Below are 18674 nucleotides of genomic sequence, written 5' to 3'. Positions count from 1 at the left end.
CCTATATTCTCAACAATACCTTTCAATATAGGAGACCAATAGCCAAACCCTCCACCTAAATCTCTGAAAGATAGGTTCTACCCTACTAGAGTTGCCCAACACTTTGCTAGTCCTCGAGCAAAATAAAAAGAAAAAGAATAAAAAAAAAAAACCTAACTCACTTTCGTAGGAATCACGGTTGCACTTAGCATATGCAACAAGCCTTTAAACCCCTAGGTCACCCTTAGTGGACGAGTTGTGTCTCGTGGGTGTTTACAGTGAATATACACCCAAAATTCAAAATAAATAAATCCCAACCTTGGCTAAAGGTAAGGGTCATACCGATCCAGAGCAAAGATCATTCCTCTTACAAGGGACCCCCACACTTGAACTTTTATTACCCTTTATCAATTCTAGGCACTAGCATATTTCTTAATTTGGAACTCACTTCGTCTCTCCCAAAACATCCTTATCTTAAGGCAAAACCACTTGTGAAAAAATAGGGAACCAATGACTAAGGCGTTGGAGTGTTTTTACCAAACATGTTACCTAGCATTAATGGCATTTGCACATTTTTTTCTCCATTTTTCACTTAATAAACTCTATTATACTCCATTACTTTTGGCCTGAATGACATGGTGGAGCAAACACCAGACACCCAAGTTAATATGTAGCTTCGCTTTTTGCATATGCCCACAAAGACAGTGATGCTAGAGTTTTTTCAGAAGTTTCCTCCCTAGAAATTTCGATCAAGACACCACGCTTCCTGAGGCGCAATGCCCTGTCTAGTTCCAAGGGAATCAACTCTTATTCTTCTTTATACCGCATTTCACATTTTATTTAAAATTGTGCATTTGCAAAACTCATGCCAAATTAAAAAGAATGTCTCAACTCTAAATCAAAAGTACAAGGAACCCACAGACTTACATCTGGTCTAACACCATAAAACAAGGGTCTCTTATTTTTCAAAAGAAAGTCCCATCTCAAGACACAGGCTTGTTTCTTTCTTCTCAACAGGTTTTTTATACGTTCAAAATGGGTACCTTAATCAAAACTTTTATTTTCATACATCAAGCAACCGAATGGTATGATCATTAGCCAAAAGCCAAAGTAGGAATTCATCCTTAGCAAGCTCAAAAATAAAAAGAAAAACAAACAAAACATAGTGAAAAAAACAAAAACTGGTTTCCCTCCCCCACACTTAAGTCATGCAATGTCCTCAATGTATGGAAAGAATTAAAAGCGAAGACAATGCAAGGGGTCATACCTGATTAAAAGTTAGTCATCATTGTAAAGAGGTTCATGGAGATCCATGACCTCTTCACTACCAGTAATAGAAAACTCAAGGAACGATTTCAAACGCTAACCATAACCTTCGAAATTACCCATGTTCCTAGATTCAGAATCTCCACAGCCCTGTGGGGATATATACATTATGGACAATAAATAGGCCATCCCATCGGGATCTAAGATTACCAGGGAAAAGATGCAATCGAGAGTTATACAATAAGACCTTATCACCAATTACAAAAGATTTACGCAGAATGTGCTTATCATAGAAATAAAGATTTCGCATTATTAAAAGAAGCCAAAAATAAAGTGATTGCTCTCCCTGTGTTCGACCCGTAGCTAGACTGATCCCTACACTTGCGATTATATTTTAAATCCTACCAAGTTTTTCGCACCGTTACTGGGGAGACAGTTCCATGTTAATTTTCATATTCTTTTGGTAAATCAGAGTGCTTTATTTACTTTGTTTTGTTTTTCTTTTTCTTCTATTGAATTCCCAAGAAGAACAACTAGCAATAATAGTTGTATTAGTGGAGGTTGCCATGCCTCATAGTGTGATAAAGATAGGTTTCACCTTACAGTAGTACCTCAGGAATTGAGTTAAGCAACCCCGGATAGTTCATTATTGACATTGGGAACTACAGTCACCCCAGACTTCTTAGGTACTACATGAACTAGGCTTATCCATTAGCTGTCAGAAATAGGATAAATTATTCCATGATCCAAGCGCTTTAGGATATCTTTCTTAATGGCTTCCATCATCACTGGGTTAGCTCTTCTTTGGGGTTTCGTGTATGGTTTGGAATCCTCTATAAGATGTATATGATGTTGCACAATAGAAGGGCTTATACCCTTGATATCAACCATGGTCCAACCTAGGGCTTCCTTATTATCTTTTAACACTTTAAGTAACTCCTCTTCCTGGCTAGAAGTCAAATTTGAAGAAATTATTACAGGAAGAGTCTGGTCAGACCCTAGGAAAGCATACCTCAAATTAGATGGCAACTCCTTAAGATCTAGCTTAGGGGGCTCAACTATGGAAGGTTTAAGAATGAAATTGGAAAGGGGTCCTAAGAGCTCCACAGGTGTGTGTGAAGACTCAAGACTTCAGAAAAGAAATTTTCACTATCATTATCCAACTCATCCATACACTCTTGGAATTCTGAATCAAAATCAATATCAAAGTTGATATTAAATCATCAGAAAAATCTAAAAAAATCCTCAAGCATATTGATCTCTTCTTCCATATGTGGTTGCTTACCTATCCTAAACATGTTTTGGTTGCCAAAAGATAACCTTAGAAAACCATTCCAACAGTTGATTAATGCATTACTAATAGCCAAGAATGGTCTTCCTAGAATTACTGGGATCTCATCCTTGGTTGAGAAGGGCTTAGTATCTAACACAATGAAATCAACAGGGAAAATAAATTCCCCTACCTTTTGTAAGACATCCTCAACCATCCCTTTAGGAATCTTTAGGTTAATCAGACGAACCTGGAACAAGAGGCATACTTGTATCCTCAACTGAAGGAGAGTTAATAGGAGTAATAGATGGGGAAGATTTAAGAATGCTCTGTTGGTACTTTCTACCACTCCTAAGGACATAAACAACATTACATTGGTTAGAGGGCCCTTGTTGGGTTTGACCTTGTACTATATTCAGTGGTACATTAGTTGGTGCTTGTGAACTAACAGGCTGATGATGCCTAGGATTAGGCTCTGGTTGACTGGATAAAGTACCTTTCTCCCTCTCATGCATAATTGAGATAACTTGGGTGAGTTCTCTCGTAAGATTTTGATGGCTTGTTATGAGGAGGGCCATATTTTTTTTCAAGTCACTTATTCTACTTGCCTCTCCAGTATTGGTAAACCCAGGGGGTTACTGATAAGATGATAGAAAAGGGGCCCTAGGAAAACTAGCCTGAGGTCCTACATTTTACCTAGGAAAAGTATTTTGGGAAAAATATTATTATGCAAAAGGAGGCCTTTGCGGTCCAGGTTGACCTTGATTATGAAAATTGGAAGGCCCTGCTTGGTTGCCCTGATTCCAAGAGAAATTTGGGTGATTTCTCCATCTTGGATTGTAGGTGTTACTATATGGATTATTTTGGTATAAGGCATTAACACTATCATTAAAAGTGCCCCCAGAGGTGTTGGGGCATCCTTCTATGACATATCCAGGGGACTGGCACCAAGCACAAATCTTAACCAAATTGACTGATGATGGCTCGCTAAGAACAATAACCTTAATCCTCTTGATTAGGCTATCCAAATGGGCTTTCTTGGCTAATATCTCATCCACAAAATATCCTTTTCCTCCTATAGTTCTTTCACTCTCTTGGGTTGATTCCCACTCACGGATTTTATCAGCTAAGTCAAGTTAGAATTCTCATACCTTTCCTTCATCTGTAAAGGATGTGAATCCCTCAGGGCACATAGACTCTATCATTTGTTTAGTTGGGTAATCAATACCCTCATAAGTTATTTGACATAAATGCCATAATCTAAGCCATGGTGAGGGCATTCTTTGGGTAGATCCTTGAATCTCTCCTTAAGTTTGGAAAATGACTCACTAGCCTTTTGCCTAAACTGAAGGATATCACTTCTAAGCTTATTGGTCTTGTGAGTTGGGAAAAACTCCTTAAGGAAGACAACTGTGGACAACCCATAAGGTTATGGAAACCCATGCAACCACTTCTTAGCTTGGTCTTTTAATGCAAAAGTGATAAACCTAAGCTTAACAGCATCATCAGAAAGCTGTTGGATCTTAATTAGAACATATAACTCTTCAAATCCCCTTAGAAATAGGTATGCATCCTCAGAGGTCAACCCATGAAAGTGGGGCAACATAGTGATGTATTGAAATTTGAGTTCAAAATTATTGCCCTGGGCTTGTGGTAAAACTATGCAGGAAGGTTGGGCTGTTCTAGCAGGGTAAAACCTATCTTTTAGAGATTTAGGTGAAGGGTTTTGATGTTGGTCTCTCATATTGAAAAGTTTTAACGAGAGCAAACGTATAGGGTCACTACTTGTTGGATCTCTTCTTTCTAATCGATTCTTAGTATTATGTACCCACCTAACACTCATGAACAGAAAACTACCTACAACTAGAGTAAGACAAGCACAAAAGAATGGATAGCAAAACCCTTTTTTTATTTTTTTTTTAATTTTTTTGATTTAGTTTTTTACTTTTTGGGAGCTTACTGACAGGGATCCGTGGTTGCTCAGGTCAATTCCTGAGGTACTATTACAGGGCGAAACCTGTCTTTATCATACTGTGAGGCATGGCGACCTCCATCGATACAACTATTATTACAAGTTATTCTCAGGAATTTAATAAAAGAAAAGGAAAAAAAAAACAAAGCAAACAAAGCACTCCGATTTACCAAAAGAAAGCAAAAAATAATATGGAATTATCTCCCTGGTAACGGTGCCAAAAACTTGTTTGATATTTTAAAATATAACCACAAGCATACGGATCAGCGTAGCTACGGATTGAATACAGGGAGAGCAGCCACTTTATTTTTTTTGCTTCTTTTAATAATGCGAAAGTGAACCGATTAATGATTGTGATCTAATTCTAATTACCGTCCTAAACATATGTATCTAAAATAATGTCCTAACCATTCGTCATCTAAGAATTTAAACACGCAAGCCACGCAATTAAAATTAAATAAATAAATAGTTGAAAATAAACAGCCCACGCAATTAAAAAGCAATGAAGAAAAAAATGCTAAAATAAAAATAAAGTAAAAGAAAGGGGATAAAGCTAGAGAGAGACTCAAAAGTAGGTTTCTCTACTTAGCCTAAGGGATGCATCATAATATGAGCTTTCCTACTTGACCAGAGAGTCACTCTTACAAGGGTTACTCTACTTGGCTTTAGGGAAAGGGAGACAATTAAAATAAAAACAATAAAATGATGGTTCTATGGTTAGGAGGGGCAAAGCCAACACATAAGCTAGCCATGAACCTTGGGGGAAAGGGATAGCAACAATGTAATGATTGAAATTAAAATCCTAGATTAAGAAAGAAAGGGTAGTCAAAAGAGGGAATGAGAGGGGGAAGAGAAGACTACTGAAGGAGCCTACTTACTTGAACTTCATCCCTTGAACTGAAAACTTGATTGATTTAAGATACTACTAGTACTAAAAACTAGATCTGGAATAAACCAAATCTGTAATTTCTAGTACTAGAGAAAACAAATCTGAAGAAAAAAATTTAACTTGAAATACATGCTTCATAGCTTGTTCTTGTCACCTAGAACTAAGCCTAGAATTAGAACTTGAAAACTACAACTTCAATTTTTTAAACAATAAAAATAAAAGACTGAATAAAAAACAAAAGTGCTTGCATTAATTGAATAAAAAGAACTTACATAAGTGTTTAAAGCATAAACCTAGAGCTAGGGCTAGAGAAAGAGATAGAGCAACTAAGAAAAAACCCTAGAAGAAGAATGAAGTGCCTCCTCCCCTTGTGCTAATTCTATTATATAGAGAATGGGGGAGGGAAGCTAATGATTTTAGCTTATAAAAAAATATTCTTTTTATCTTGTTGATGAAGTGGAGGAGAGAGAAGAGAGAAAATGTGTGGAGAGAGATCTCCCATGATTTTTCTTGCCTTTTTCTTCCTATTTTTTCTCCCATTTTCTGTTTTTCTCTCTTCTTGCACAAGAAACCCCCTTTGGCCTATTTTTCTTGCTTGGATTTGGATAATATTCTATTTTAATGGAAAATTCCATCCATGCCCTTATCTTTTCTTTTATTTTTTTCTTATTTCTTATTTTTTCTCTTTATTTTCTCTCTCTTAAAATGGCAGCTAAGAGGTTTGAACTTGAGACCTCCTAATAAGCAAGGGATTTTTCACACCACAACTCACCAACTACGCTAGGAAGCTATTGTTATAAAAAATGAATCTTCAATCACATAAGGATGTGGTCCATCGATCCTTGTTGGCATTTGAAATATTCCTTATACCCTTGGGACAACTGCAAATGGGCTAGTTCTACATCTCGGTTCAGTTCTGATCCATTATTATTTTTCTGATCCAAAAAGAATAATCACTTGTACGATTGACCAAATGAACGTGTACTTGCAATTGAGCACTTTCATCTTGCTCAGAATTTCATCCTCTTCGCAACCATGAAAAGAAATAGGACATCTTTATGTGTAAAATTGGAGATATAGCACCCAATAATCCTTAAGGCCTTAAAAATATAAAACTTACAAAAAGAGAGTAAAACCTAAGGTATAGGGGTGTCAATTCGTGGCCTGACCTGACTAAACTGATCGGGACCGACCGTTTATAGATCGGCCCAGCCCGGACCGTTTATTAAACATGTTGGGCTTGAACCCGACCCGTTTATAAATGGTCGGTCTCAGTTTTACTACTTGGACTGTCGGGCACCCGATCGAGACCGATCGAATAACGCCTGATCGAGACCGGCCTATTGTGCACCGACTTGGCCCGACCCTTTAATGATTGTAGAATACCTATTTTACCCCCCAAATTAAAGAATAAAAACTAAAAGGTAAAGACATGTTCACATTTTAAATAATTGTTATATTTGGTATCATTTATTGATTTATTGTTATTTTTTTGGGCTTGCATGAGTGGGCCGGAATATAAGAGCACATTTTAAAGAGGGGCCGTTTAAAAACCGGTTAAAGTCCGTTTAACATTAAACATGTCCGTAGCCCGGTTAAGGCCGGACTAAAGTTCGATTAAAGTAGCCCGATTATAACCCGAGGCAGACGGACCGAATATAAAGTGTACCATGCCCTCAATAACTAAGCCGATTAGTTAAATGGGCGGACACGGTGTGACCTTTGAAAGTCTTCAAGCCCGATTAAGCCCGATCGAAACCGGACCGACCCGACCGGTTGACACCCCTACCAAGGTAGCTCCAATCTAAATATATAAAATGCATGTTTTACTACACTAGATTTCACACATAAATGTGCTCATCACCAACCTTCCTACATAGTTCTACCACAAGCTCAGGGCAATAATTTTGAGCTCAAATCTTAGTACATCACTATGTTGCCCCACTTCCATGGGCTGCCCTCTGAGGATGCATACCTATTCCTTAGGGAATTTGAGGAGGTTTGTGTTCTGATTAAGGTCCAACAGTTGACTGATGCTGTAAAATTAAGGTTCATAACTTTTGCGCTCAAGGACCAAGCTAAGAAATGGCTCTATGGTCTGCCTACCAATTCCATTGCCACATGGGATGGGTTTACTATAGCATTCCTGAAAAGTTCTTTCCTTTGTATAAAACCAATAAACTTAGGAGTGACATTCTTCAATTCAAGCAAAAACCTAGTGAGTCATTCTCCAAATTTATGGAGAGATTTAAGGACCTCCTTCAGGAATGCCCTCACCATGGAATTTATATATGACAACTTTGTCAAATCATTTATGAGGGCATTGATTATCAGACCAAGCACTTGTTAGATTCTATATGCCGCAAAGGTTTTACAACTTTTACAAATGAAGATTACGCTTGAAACTTTTACTTGAATTGGCTGAGAAAACCAGAGAATGAGAGTCTACTCAAGAAATTGAGAGGACAAATAAGGGTTACCTTGTAGAAGATGTTGTGGCCAAAGAGGCTCAACTTGAGAGTCTTATTAAGAGACTCGAAGCCATAGTAGTCAAAGGACCTGCCCAACTGAACCAAACAAATCATTCTGTGCTTATATGTAGTTGGTGCCAATCTCCCACTCATGTGATGGAGGAGTGCCCTAATATTTCTCGTGTGAATGGTTTAAATATAGGTCCTGAAAATGTGAATGCCATGTCCCAAAACAACTCTTATAGTCAAACCTACAATCTAGGATGGAGGAACCATCCTAACTTCCCTTGGAATCAAGCCAATAATCAAGTTGGTCCTAATTTTCAACCCTTGAGTCAAGGGCAGCTTATTCCCCAACAAGCCAATCAAAGGAACATGCCCCCCAATCAACAGAACAACTTTAGGATCCCCACTCAATCTGCTATTCCACCACCTCCTATAAATCAACCTTTAGGATTCATGAGAGGAGGTGGTGATTTGGCTAGGCTTTCTTCTTTAGAGAAAACCATGGAACTTCTCATGAGTACTTTCATGACAAGCCAACATAATATGAAGAAACAAATCACCCAACTTGCTAATGTTTTGTATGAAAGGGAGAAAGGGAAGATGCCTAGTCACACAAATCAAATCCCAGAAATAAGAATATGAATCATCAACCAATTCCAAATCAGTTGAATTCAATTCAAGAAAGTCCACAACAAGAGCCTTCCAATCAATGCAATGTTGTTTATGCTCTTAGGAGTGGCCAAGAGTACCAACAAAGTGTTCCTAAATCTTCTCCATCTATTACTCCTATTAACTCTCCTTCTTTCTCCTTCTTTTGAAGACATAAGCATACCTCTTACTCCAGGAACCTAAAGCAACTAAAGATGATTTGGTTGAGGAAACCAAACATGGTTCTTTTGAAAAAGAGCAAAATCCTAACAATGCTTATGTTCCTCCTATCCCCTTTCCTAATCGGTTGGTAAACAAAAAGAAGAATGCTTCCATGAAAAAAAAATTGAGAAGTCTTCAAAAAGGTAGAAGTGAACATCTTTCTTTTGGATGCCATATCCCAGATCCCTGCCTATGGAAAGGTCCTGAAAGATTTGTGTACTCACAAACGTATCACTAGTGTGCCCAAAAAGGCGTTCTTGGAAGACAAGTATAATTACTCAGCCTATAGCTACCAAGTATAAGGATCCAGGGAGCCCTACCATAGCTTGTGTCATAGGCAACACTTACATTGAGCATGCCTTACTTGACCTTGTTGCTAGTGTGAATCTTTTGCCTTACCATGTATATAAGCAACGAGAACCACTGGAACTACTCTTCAGTTGGCAGATAGATCTGTTAAGATTCCTAAAGGGATGGTTGAGGATGTCTTACTTAAAGTTGAGAAATTTTTATTCCCTGTTGATTTTATTATTTTAGACACCCAACCAGTTGCCAACATTTGGGACTAGATCCCAATTATTCTTGGTAGACTGTTCCTTACAATCAGCAATGCTATAATTAATTGTAGGAACGGTACCATAAAACTTTCTTTTGGCAACACTTTTATGGATTTTAATGTCTTTAGGTTAGGTAAGCAACCAAATCCCATGAGAAGGAAGTTCATATGCTCCAGGAAATTCCAGATTCCATTGAGACATATTTTGATATTGATTTTGATTCTGAATTTCAAGAGTATATGGAACAATTGGGTGGCTCTTCTAGTAATAATTTTTTTCATATTTGACTTCTAGCCAGGAAGAGGAATTACTTTAAATGTTAAAATACAATAAGGAAGCCCTAGGTTGGACCATGATTGACATCAAAGGAATTAGTCCTTCTATTGTTTAATATCATAGTCACCTCATTGAGGGGTACCTTCAACGGAACCCCAAAGGAGAGCTAACCCAATGATGAAGGAAACAATTCAAAATGAAATTCTAAAGTAGATGGATAATGGGATCATTTATTACATTTTTGATAGGGGTAAGCATTTTTACAATAGATCATTTGAGGCCCTCATTAAGAAATTTGGGATCACCCATAAGTTGAAGCCCTTCATTGAGTTGTCATCTTCTGTTTTGGAAGAGGTCATAGATCTCTATGAACCTCTTTACACTGATGACTAGTTTTTAACCAGGTATGACCCCCTTACATTGTCTTTGCTTTTAATTCTTTACATACATTGAGGACATTGCATGACTTAATTGTGTGGGAGGAAAACTAGTTTTTGCTTTTTTTCACTTTGTTTTGTTTGTTTTTCCTTTTGTTTTTGAGCTTGCTAAGGATGAAGTTCTACTTTGGCTTTTGGCTAATGAATATACCATTCGGTTACTTGATGTATGAAATTAAAAGTTTTGATTAAGATACCCATCATGAACATATAAAACCCTGTTGAGAAGAAAGAAACAAGCCTGTGTCTTGAGATGTGACTTTATTTAAAAAAATAAGAGACCCCTATTTTATGGTGTTGGACCATATGTAAGTCTTTGGTTTTCTTGTACACTTAATTTGGAGTTGAGACCTTATTTTTAATTTAGCATGAGTTGACAAATACATAATTTAAATGAAGTATGAAATATGGTATAAAGAAGAGTAGGAGTTGATTCCCTTGGAACTAGATAAGGCATTGTGCCTCAGGAAGCGTGGTGACTTGATCGAAACTCTTAGGGAGGAAACTTCTGAAAAAAAAAAAAACTCTGGCATCATTGTCGATGTGGGCATATGCAAAAAGCAAAGCTACATAGTAACTTGCGTGTCTAGTGTTTGCTCTACCATGTCATTCAGGCCAAAAGTAGTGGAGTAGAATAGAGTTTATTAAGCGAAAAAAGAAAAAAAAATATGCAAATGTCATTAATGCTTGGTAACATGTTTTGTCAAAAACAATCCAATGCCTTAGTCCTTGGTTCCTTATTTCTTCACAAGTAGTTTTGCCTTAAGATAAAGATGTTTTGGAAGAGACGAGGTGAGTTCCAAATTAAGAAATATGCTAGTACCTGGAGTTGATATGGAGTAATAAAAGTTCAAGTGTGGAGGTCCCTTGTAAGAAGAATTATCTTTGCTCCAGATCGGTATAGCCCTTACCTTTAGCCAAGGTTGGGATTTGTTTTGTCACACCTTGCTCGCACAGAACCGAGCTGGTGATCGAGTTAACTCCGGTTAACTCACAAACCTGCTAGGATCAACAATACAGTAACTGGCAATACAGCATACATCTACTAAACTAAGATCAGACCTGTATTTTCAATGGAAGACCTGTTCGTAATAATACCTGTAATTATTTCTTAAATACTTAATACCCAAATTGAGTCATAAAATTTATATACATTTGGGCCCGAGGGCATGATATATACATAAAAATATAACAATTTAAGCATCAAGTAATCAAAAGGGAGTACATCAAAAAGAATAAAAAAGAAACTATGTAGGCCAGAAGTCAGTGCTTCCATACAGCATAATCCTTAAACGTGTAATCGGCACTGTGCTTGAACTCATCAGGGACCCACCAGTCCTCAGAGGGAAACTCCATAGTGTGGCCCGACTCTTGATATCCGAATGGATAAATTGTAAAATCACTTAAAAAGAGTTGTGCACGTGGGATGAGCTCACTAGCCCAGTAAGTGGAAAAGAAGATCACACAAGGAAAACCACACAAACAGTCACAATATATATGCGCCTATATATATGAAATTCATTTTAATCCTACTAGCCTAACAACAACATTACTAGGTCATAGGTTATGTGTTACTCACAATCATAGTGCGCGTATGCCTTGAGTATGAGCCGCAAACCCCATCCTGTGATATGCCTATAGGGTTTTCGGAGAAGGCACACCGTTGGTATCAAAATTTAAAATGCAAGCCTACTACCGATGAATTTAAATGACAATGTAAATAGGTGGCTCCACCCAAAATAAAAGCAGTACGATCGGCCCTCTGAATATACCACCGGGGTTACCAAATGTTCTAGAGATCATCCGTGCATACTTTTAACTGTTGTAGGAGTTCGACAACCGTAACTTGATGCTTCCCCCCAATAGTCCCCCAACACGTAAACCCCTATTGGAAAGGGTCGTAGCACAAAGGGTATATAAATCCTAGTCGCATGCTTCTACATGAGCATAGTACGATTACAAGATGGCACCGCATCCCATTCCACGAGCCACCATGCACTTGTTTCTAAGCCGACTACGGCATCTAAAATCTAGCATGCATATCATGTCCAAATGAGATTCCTCTATAACATACATCAAGACAAATTAAATATTCAATCATAACACAAGCATAGCATATTATGTACATGCACATTCAAATGCATGAAATGATATATGTGATGTCTAGTCTACACACAAGTGACAGGATGACATGGCTAGACTAACATATGTTAAATGATGCATAACATTCTGAAATTAAATCAGAGTCCACTCTTCACTTACTTGTATATGTGCATGGTGCTTGTACCTGGCACATAAGAGATCTGATGTGTGGGTACGCGTATAATGAGTGTAACCTATTATAAACATAATGGTTTATCATTTCACTATTTTGGGGTCAAAATCATCATGTTTGAACACTAAAATTGGGTTTAGAATCATAAATGAGGGGTTACCCATCCAATTTGGACCCATTCTGGGCATTCTGGAAAGACAGGTGGGTATGAGCCAGACAGGCGAGCTTCATAGCCCATTGGTTTCATGCCCACCGATTACACCAGAGCCTAGAAATTGAGTTTTGGGAACTCAAGTGGGCCAGAACTCCAAGACAGGTGGGCCTAAACAAAGACAGGCGAGCTTCATAGCCCACCGGTTTCACTAGAGCCCAGAAATTGAGTTCTGGGACTTAGGTGGGCCAGAACTCAAAGACAGGTGGGCCTGAAACACCCCTAGTCTTGAAACGAAGTTTTCCCCCTCTTCTTCTCCATCTTCTCTTCGGCTTGGGGAACTTGTTTGGGGTCGAACCAGTGACTCAAAATTCTCATCTATGGTCTAGTCATGTATCTTCAACCTAGATTTAAGATCAAATCAGAAGAAAGAAGGAGATTCTTACCTCATTCTTAAGAACACCAATGAAACCCCAATTTCACTTATTTTGCTCAAGAACTTCCAAATACTCTAGATTTTCACCAACACTCCTTCCAAATCCTTCAAAATTATTGTACACACCTTCCATTAGTCCTTAGATTTGATTATCCATGTAAGATTAGCAAGATCCAAGTGAGTTTTTTCCCAAAAATCAAAAAAAGGGTTTAAGAAAGGGGGTTTTCTCAAAGACTCTTAGATACGTACCTCAAATCGAAGATTCCGGTGAGCTAATCATTAATCCGAGCTCAAAATACCAAGACCGAGCTCCAGTGAAGCTCCATGGTCGATTCCCCTCCTTCTTTTTTTTCTTTTCTCTTTTCCCTTTCTTCTTCTTTCTCTCTCTTCTTTACTCTCCCACCGACCAATTACCATTAATGAGGGAAAAGACAATAAATGTCTCCCCTTTTATACCTGGGCCCCCAAAATATCTTCTAGTTATAGGTGGGTACATCTTAGGTGGCCATTCTCAGGTGGGTATATCTCAGATGGGTATTATCAAGTGAGTGTAACTCAAGTGGGTATTCTCAGGTGGGTATACCATTCTAGTCAGGCCATTGCTAGTGTTCCTTTTGGACTTTAATTGGGACAACTCATACTAATAATTAAATTGCATAGGCACCCAAAATTACTAGCACGTACCCTCACTTCTTATACATGGCCTCGTGGTGTGTGCAAGTGCAAGGCTTGGGTGCACATATTACACTTGGTACCCAATTGGTCTTGTCAGGCCAATCCGAGTTCAAGGTCACTCTTGCTACCATGTTCCATATGATACTTGCATCAGTTCACTCTGATTTAGTCCCTATATGATCAAACTAAGTCAATACGAGTAATTAGACAGGGTTTAGAAAGTAGGGTATCACATGTTTATTCTGAATTTTGGGTGTATATTCACTCTAAAAACCCACGAAACACAACTCGTCCACTAGGGCTGACAGGGGTTTAAAGGCTTGTTGCACATGCTAAATGCAACTGTGATTCCTACAAAAGTGAGTTAGTTTTTTTGTTATTTACATTTTATTTTTTTTTTCTTTTTGTTTTGCTCGAGGACTAACAATGTCTAAGTGTGGGGGAATTCTGATGAACACATTTATATGTGAAATCTAAGTAGTAAAGTATGCATTTTTACATATTTAAAATGGAGTTACCTTGGGTTTTACTTTCTTTTTGTAGGTTTTGTATTTTAAAGGCCTTAAGCATTATCGAACGTCATATCTCTCCAACAACAACTACCTAGTGTAGTTGGTGAGCTATGTGGTGTAAAATTCTCTTGCTCACAAGGAGGTCTCAAGTTTGAATCTCATAATTGTTTTTTTTTTTTTTTGGAGAATTTTGTTGAAGATTTCCTGCTTTTCACTCACTTAAAGCACTAAGAGCATGGATGGGATTCCACATCAAATTAGAAAATTGTCCAAATCTTCAAAGCAAAGAAAATCGTGGGAGGGGTTTCTTGCCTAAGAAAAAAAAAAAGGAGAAATAAATCTTGTCCAAATCTTCTCTCTCCTCCACATCATCAACAAAAGTTGTCCAAATCACACAAAGCAAGAAGAAAAATCGTCCAAGGGAAAGAAAAAAAATCGGCCAACAAAGGTTGTGCGTAAGATTTGAAGAGAGGGAGAAAAAGAAGAGAAAGAAAAATAAAAAAAAGGAAAGAAAATAAGCAAAAAAATTATAAAAAATTTCTCCAAGTTTATTTCTCTCCTCTCTCCTCCACCTTAGCACTTTTGGTCTCAAAAGATCACACCTACCAATTGTGGTTTTCCCCCTTTTAGGAAAGAGAAATTTGTTACCCTACCTCCCTATTTCCTATAAATACAACTCATGTAAGAGGAGGAGAAAAAACTTCATTCTTCTTCTAGGTTTTTTTTTTAGTTGCTCTCTCTCTCTCCCTCTCTCACTCTCTTTAATTTTTGATCTTCTTTGTTTTTGCTTTAATCACTTTTGTAATAGATTTTTATTTCAATTAATGTAAAAACACTTTTATTTTTATTCAGCCTTTAATGTTTATGATTTATGCAATTGAGTTGTGATTTTTAAGTTATAGTTCAAGGTTTAGATCTAGGTGACAAGATCATGAGCCATGGAGCATCACTTTTTCTAGTTTTTTTTTTTCAAGATTTGTTTTCTCCAGACCTAGAAATTTCAAATTTGGTTCATTCCAAATCTGGTTTTTAGGGTTGGCAGTATCTCAAATCACCCAAGCTTTCAAGTTTAAGCATTGATTCAGGTAGGTAGGTGTAGACACCTAATTTTGTCACCCTCCTCTGGCTATGATGAAATATGAATTTTGGACGTGACTTCCGACTTTTGATCGACAGAGATACTAATGGAAACATTCCCATACCCAAAACCCTGAAAATCTCCACGCGGGAGAGAGGAAGGCCTAATTTTGACTTTTTTACATATGAAGGAATCTGGTCAAGATGACCATATAGATGAATAGTGCTCAAAAATACGATTCTGACAATATATGATACACCAATATTGGACAGACAGATATCCAGCAATCGTTCTCAGAAAATCATGTTTTATCGAGCGTATGTTTTATCTTCCCGCACACATGCCGCGCACACAGACAGTCCCGTTGGAAACCTGAAAAAATCCCTCACCTGACCCAAACACCCTAAAATTCATCCCCTACCTACCCAGATAACCCTAAAACACTCCCGAGTCTGAAACCCTAGAAGTCCTAATGCGAGAGGGAAGGTGTCCAATTTTGACTTTTTATATATGAAGGAATCCAGTCAAGATGACCATACAAATGGATAGTGCTCAGAAATACAATTCTGACGATATATGGTATGCCAAAATCGGAACAACGGATCTCCAGCAATCATTCCCAAAAAATCATGTGTTTTTGGGCGTATGTCGCGCACACCAGCCCAGTCGGCTACCCAATTGGCCGGCCCAGCTAAGCCAGCCAACCCAGCCAAGCTAGCCAACTCAGCAAAGCCAACCAGCCCAGCTAGCCTAGCCAAGCCCAGCCTGGCCGCACACCTGTGCACCGGCCTATCGCACACCTGTGCGCGGGCCTGCTGCATGCTGTGCACGGGCCTGCCATATATTTTACGCTGGCCTGCTGCACTCTATGAGCGGGCCTGCCGCACGCTGTGTGTGGCCCCATCACACACTGTGCACCGCCCCATAACATGCTGTACACGGCCCCACTGCACACTATGCGTGGCCCTGTCGCATAGTGTGCAGACCCCAGCAGCACACCATGCACACTGTGCCCGCACACCATGCACACTGTGCCCGCACACCATGCACACCTGGCCCGCACACCGTGCACATGGCCTGCACACCATGCACACTGTGCCTGCACGCCATGAGCACATGGCCCGCACACCGTGCACCCATGGCCCGTACACCGTGCACATGGCTCGCACAGCCATGCATTCACACACCCATGACATCACTTGCACCCCTGGCAAAACCTTCTTTCTCCTCCCGCTTTTCTAAAAATTACCTTTTCTAAACTTTCTCTCTCCTCTCGCTTTTCTAAAAATTGCCTTTTCCAGTAAAATTTTCTCTCCTATTTTTTTCCGAAAACCCCATTTTTCCCACTAGACAAAAGCCCTCCCCACCCATTTTTGCCTTCAACCCCCCTTTTACCCATTGGACAAAAACCATATCTCTTCACTTTAGGCAAGAGCCCCCCTTTTGTCTACTAGATAAAGGGATCCCCCCCTCCTACTTGGTTGAAAAAGAACTATAAATACCCCCTCCCTTAGAAAAAGGACACTAACAAACACTTGAATCCCCTTTCAGAGTGAAATTTTCCTCCCCTCCCCCCACTTGATTTTCTTCTGATCTTCAGAGCGATCTTCGTTAAGATCCGAAAACTCATTCAGATCTTCAAAGCGTTCTTCGGGATCTTGAAGATTTTCAATCCAAATTCCTAGTTAGATCAAGTTTTTAGCCAAAAATAGTATGTTCTTGAGTGTTCTTGAGTGTTCTTGAGTGTTCTTGAGTGTTCTTAAGTGTTCTTGAGATTGATACCCCCCCTTTTTTTTAGATTCTTCGGGTCTACGAAGAGATCTTTGTTAAGATCTGAAACTCTGTTCGGATCTTCAAAGTGTTCTTCAGGATTTTGGAGTTTTTTAATCTAGTTTTCGGTCAGCCTATTTTTTTTTTTTCAGAAATAACCTTTCCTAGCTGAACCTCTGTCCGAGTGTCCCTGAAATCTTTCCAGGATTAGCCATTCCCAGCTGAAGCTCTACTGAAGTGCCACCTCGGCCTAGCCCTCCCTTAGCCTATCCCCAGTGGAAGCTCTGTCAAAGTGCCACCTCATCCCAAGCCCAAAAATAACCTTTCCTAGTCGAACCTCGGTTTAAGTGTCACTAGAATCTTTCCAGGAATAGCCATTCCCATCGGAAGCTCTACCGAAGTGCCACCTTAGCCTAGCCCTTCCTTAGCCTATCCCTAGCGGAAGCTCTGCCAGAGTGCCACCTCATCCCAAGCCCAAAAATAGCCTTCCCTAGCCGAAGCTTTGTCCAAATCTAAATCCGAAAATAGTCTTCCCTACCGAAGCTCTGTCTGAGTCCAAATCTGAAAGCAGCCGTTCCTAGCCGAAACTTTGTCCAGATACCATCACAATTAGCATCTCTCAAGAAAGAAAGTTGGAGGTCAAGACCATCTTCCCCTGAGCTAGGAGAACACGAAAGATAGTCTGAGCCGGTACCAATCAGGGGCCCACCCCTCTTGACCCGAAACAGGGGTCAAATTCAGGTATAATATCCCTCCCCATTTAAGCATAATGTAGACATCTAATAAGCCTTGTTTTAGTGTATATAATAGTTTGAATTCAATTAATGTATATATGTGTGATAACTTAGCCATACATGTGGAATAGTAATAATTATGGAAAATGTTCGTTCTCAAGCATCTAGCAAGAAGACCGGTTGAATTGAGCAGATTGGGTGCTTACCACCTTCCCAACTCTGTAACCTGACACTTACCCTAAATCTCTGGACCAGACCAAATTTTGGGTCATTTTCTCAAAATTGGGCCCACCCCCGAGTCCTAGGCCCATAACCCTAAGTGGTGACTCCAAACCCCATTTGCATGATCCCAATCCCCAAATTGGACCATCATCAAAACCCCCATCTCAAATGATGAATTTTACACCCTTGCGAAATAGGCCTCCATGTATCTCTAAGCGACGATACGACAGTGTTGAGCAAGCGAAGTGCGTGACTCGAGACACCTCCCCCTCACCACAAAGATGAAGGGAGAGAGAGGAGAGAGGGTGGGGATCCATCTCCGGCCCCTACCCTCACAAAGGTGACTCTGCTGGGGATTGATGTCAAGCTTCCAAGAGAAAAATTCAGGCCCAACTGGAGCGGCCCATTCACTATTAAAGAAATTCTACTAGGAAAATCTATGAAACTCCTAGACCACAACGACGAAGAAATACTCAGACTGGTTAATATGGATCAACTCAAGAAATGTTATGTCTGAAAGGGTGAATAGCCTGAACTACGGCAGACCTGATTCCTTTTGAGGATACATAGGCAACTTAACATGTGCAAGTGTGGTCTCAACCATCTAAGGCAATAAATTAGTTCTTAAATTAATAATCAAAGTATCTTAAAAGATCATCATAGTTTGTGTCCCCCAAGAACTGCCATTTGGCATGAAAGGCCATTAGGTAACTGTCATTCACCTATGGTCCATCCATTCTTATCCAGGATTCTATTCCCTAAAAGAAAATTGCCACCCGACACCATTTTATCAAGGCCAGTTTATCCTCCACCCTTGATCAGTCAAAA

The 18674-nt window shown here is 39.2% G+C and overlaps 2 non-coding genes across 2 annotated transcripts; one reads left to right on the top strand and one right to left on the bottom strand.

Moving 5' to 3' along the window:
- Positions 1-3777: 3777 nt before the first annotated feature.
- Positions 3778-3884, top strand: LOC122066476. The gene has a single exon (XR_006136367.1). It is a non-coding gene; the product is annotated as a small nucleolar RNA R71 (small nucleolar RNA).
- A 3670-nt stretch (positions 3885-7554) lies between these two features.
- LOC122066477 lies at positions 7555-7661 on the bottom strand. The gene has a single exon (XR_006136368.1). It is a non-coding gene; the product is annotated as a small nucleolar RNA R71 (small nucleolar RNA).
- Between the last annotated feature and the right edge of the window lie 11013 nt (positions 7662-18674).

The sequence above is a fragment of the Macadamia integrifolia genome, unplaced genomic scaffold (assembly GCF_013358625.1).
Source record: "Macadamia integrifolia cultivar HAES 741 unplaced genomic scaffold, SCU_Mint_v3 scaffold2409, whole genome shotgun sequence".
Lineage (NCBI taxonomy): Eukaryota > Viridiplantae > Streptophyta > Magnoliopsida > Proteales > Proteaceae > Macadamia > Macadamia integrifolia.
The sequence above is the reverse complement of the archived record's forward strand: the minus strand, read 5'-3'. Positions and strand labels throughout refer to the sequence as shown.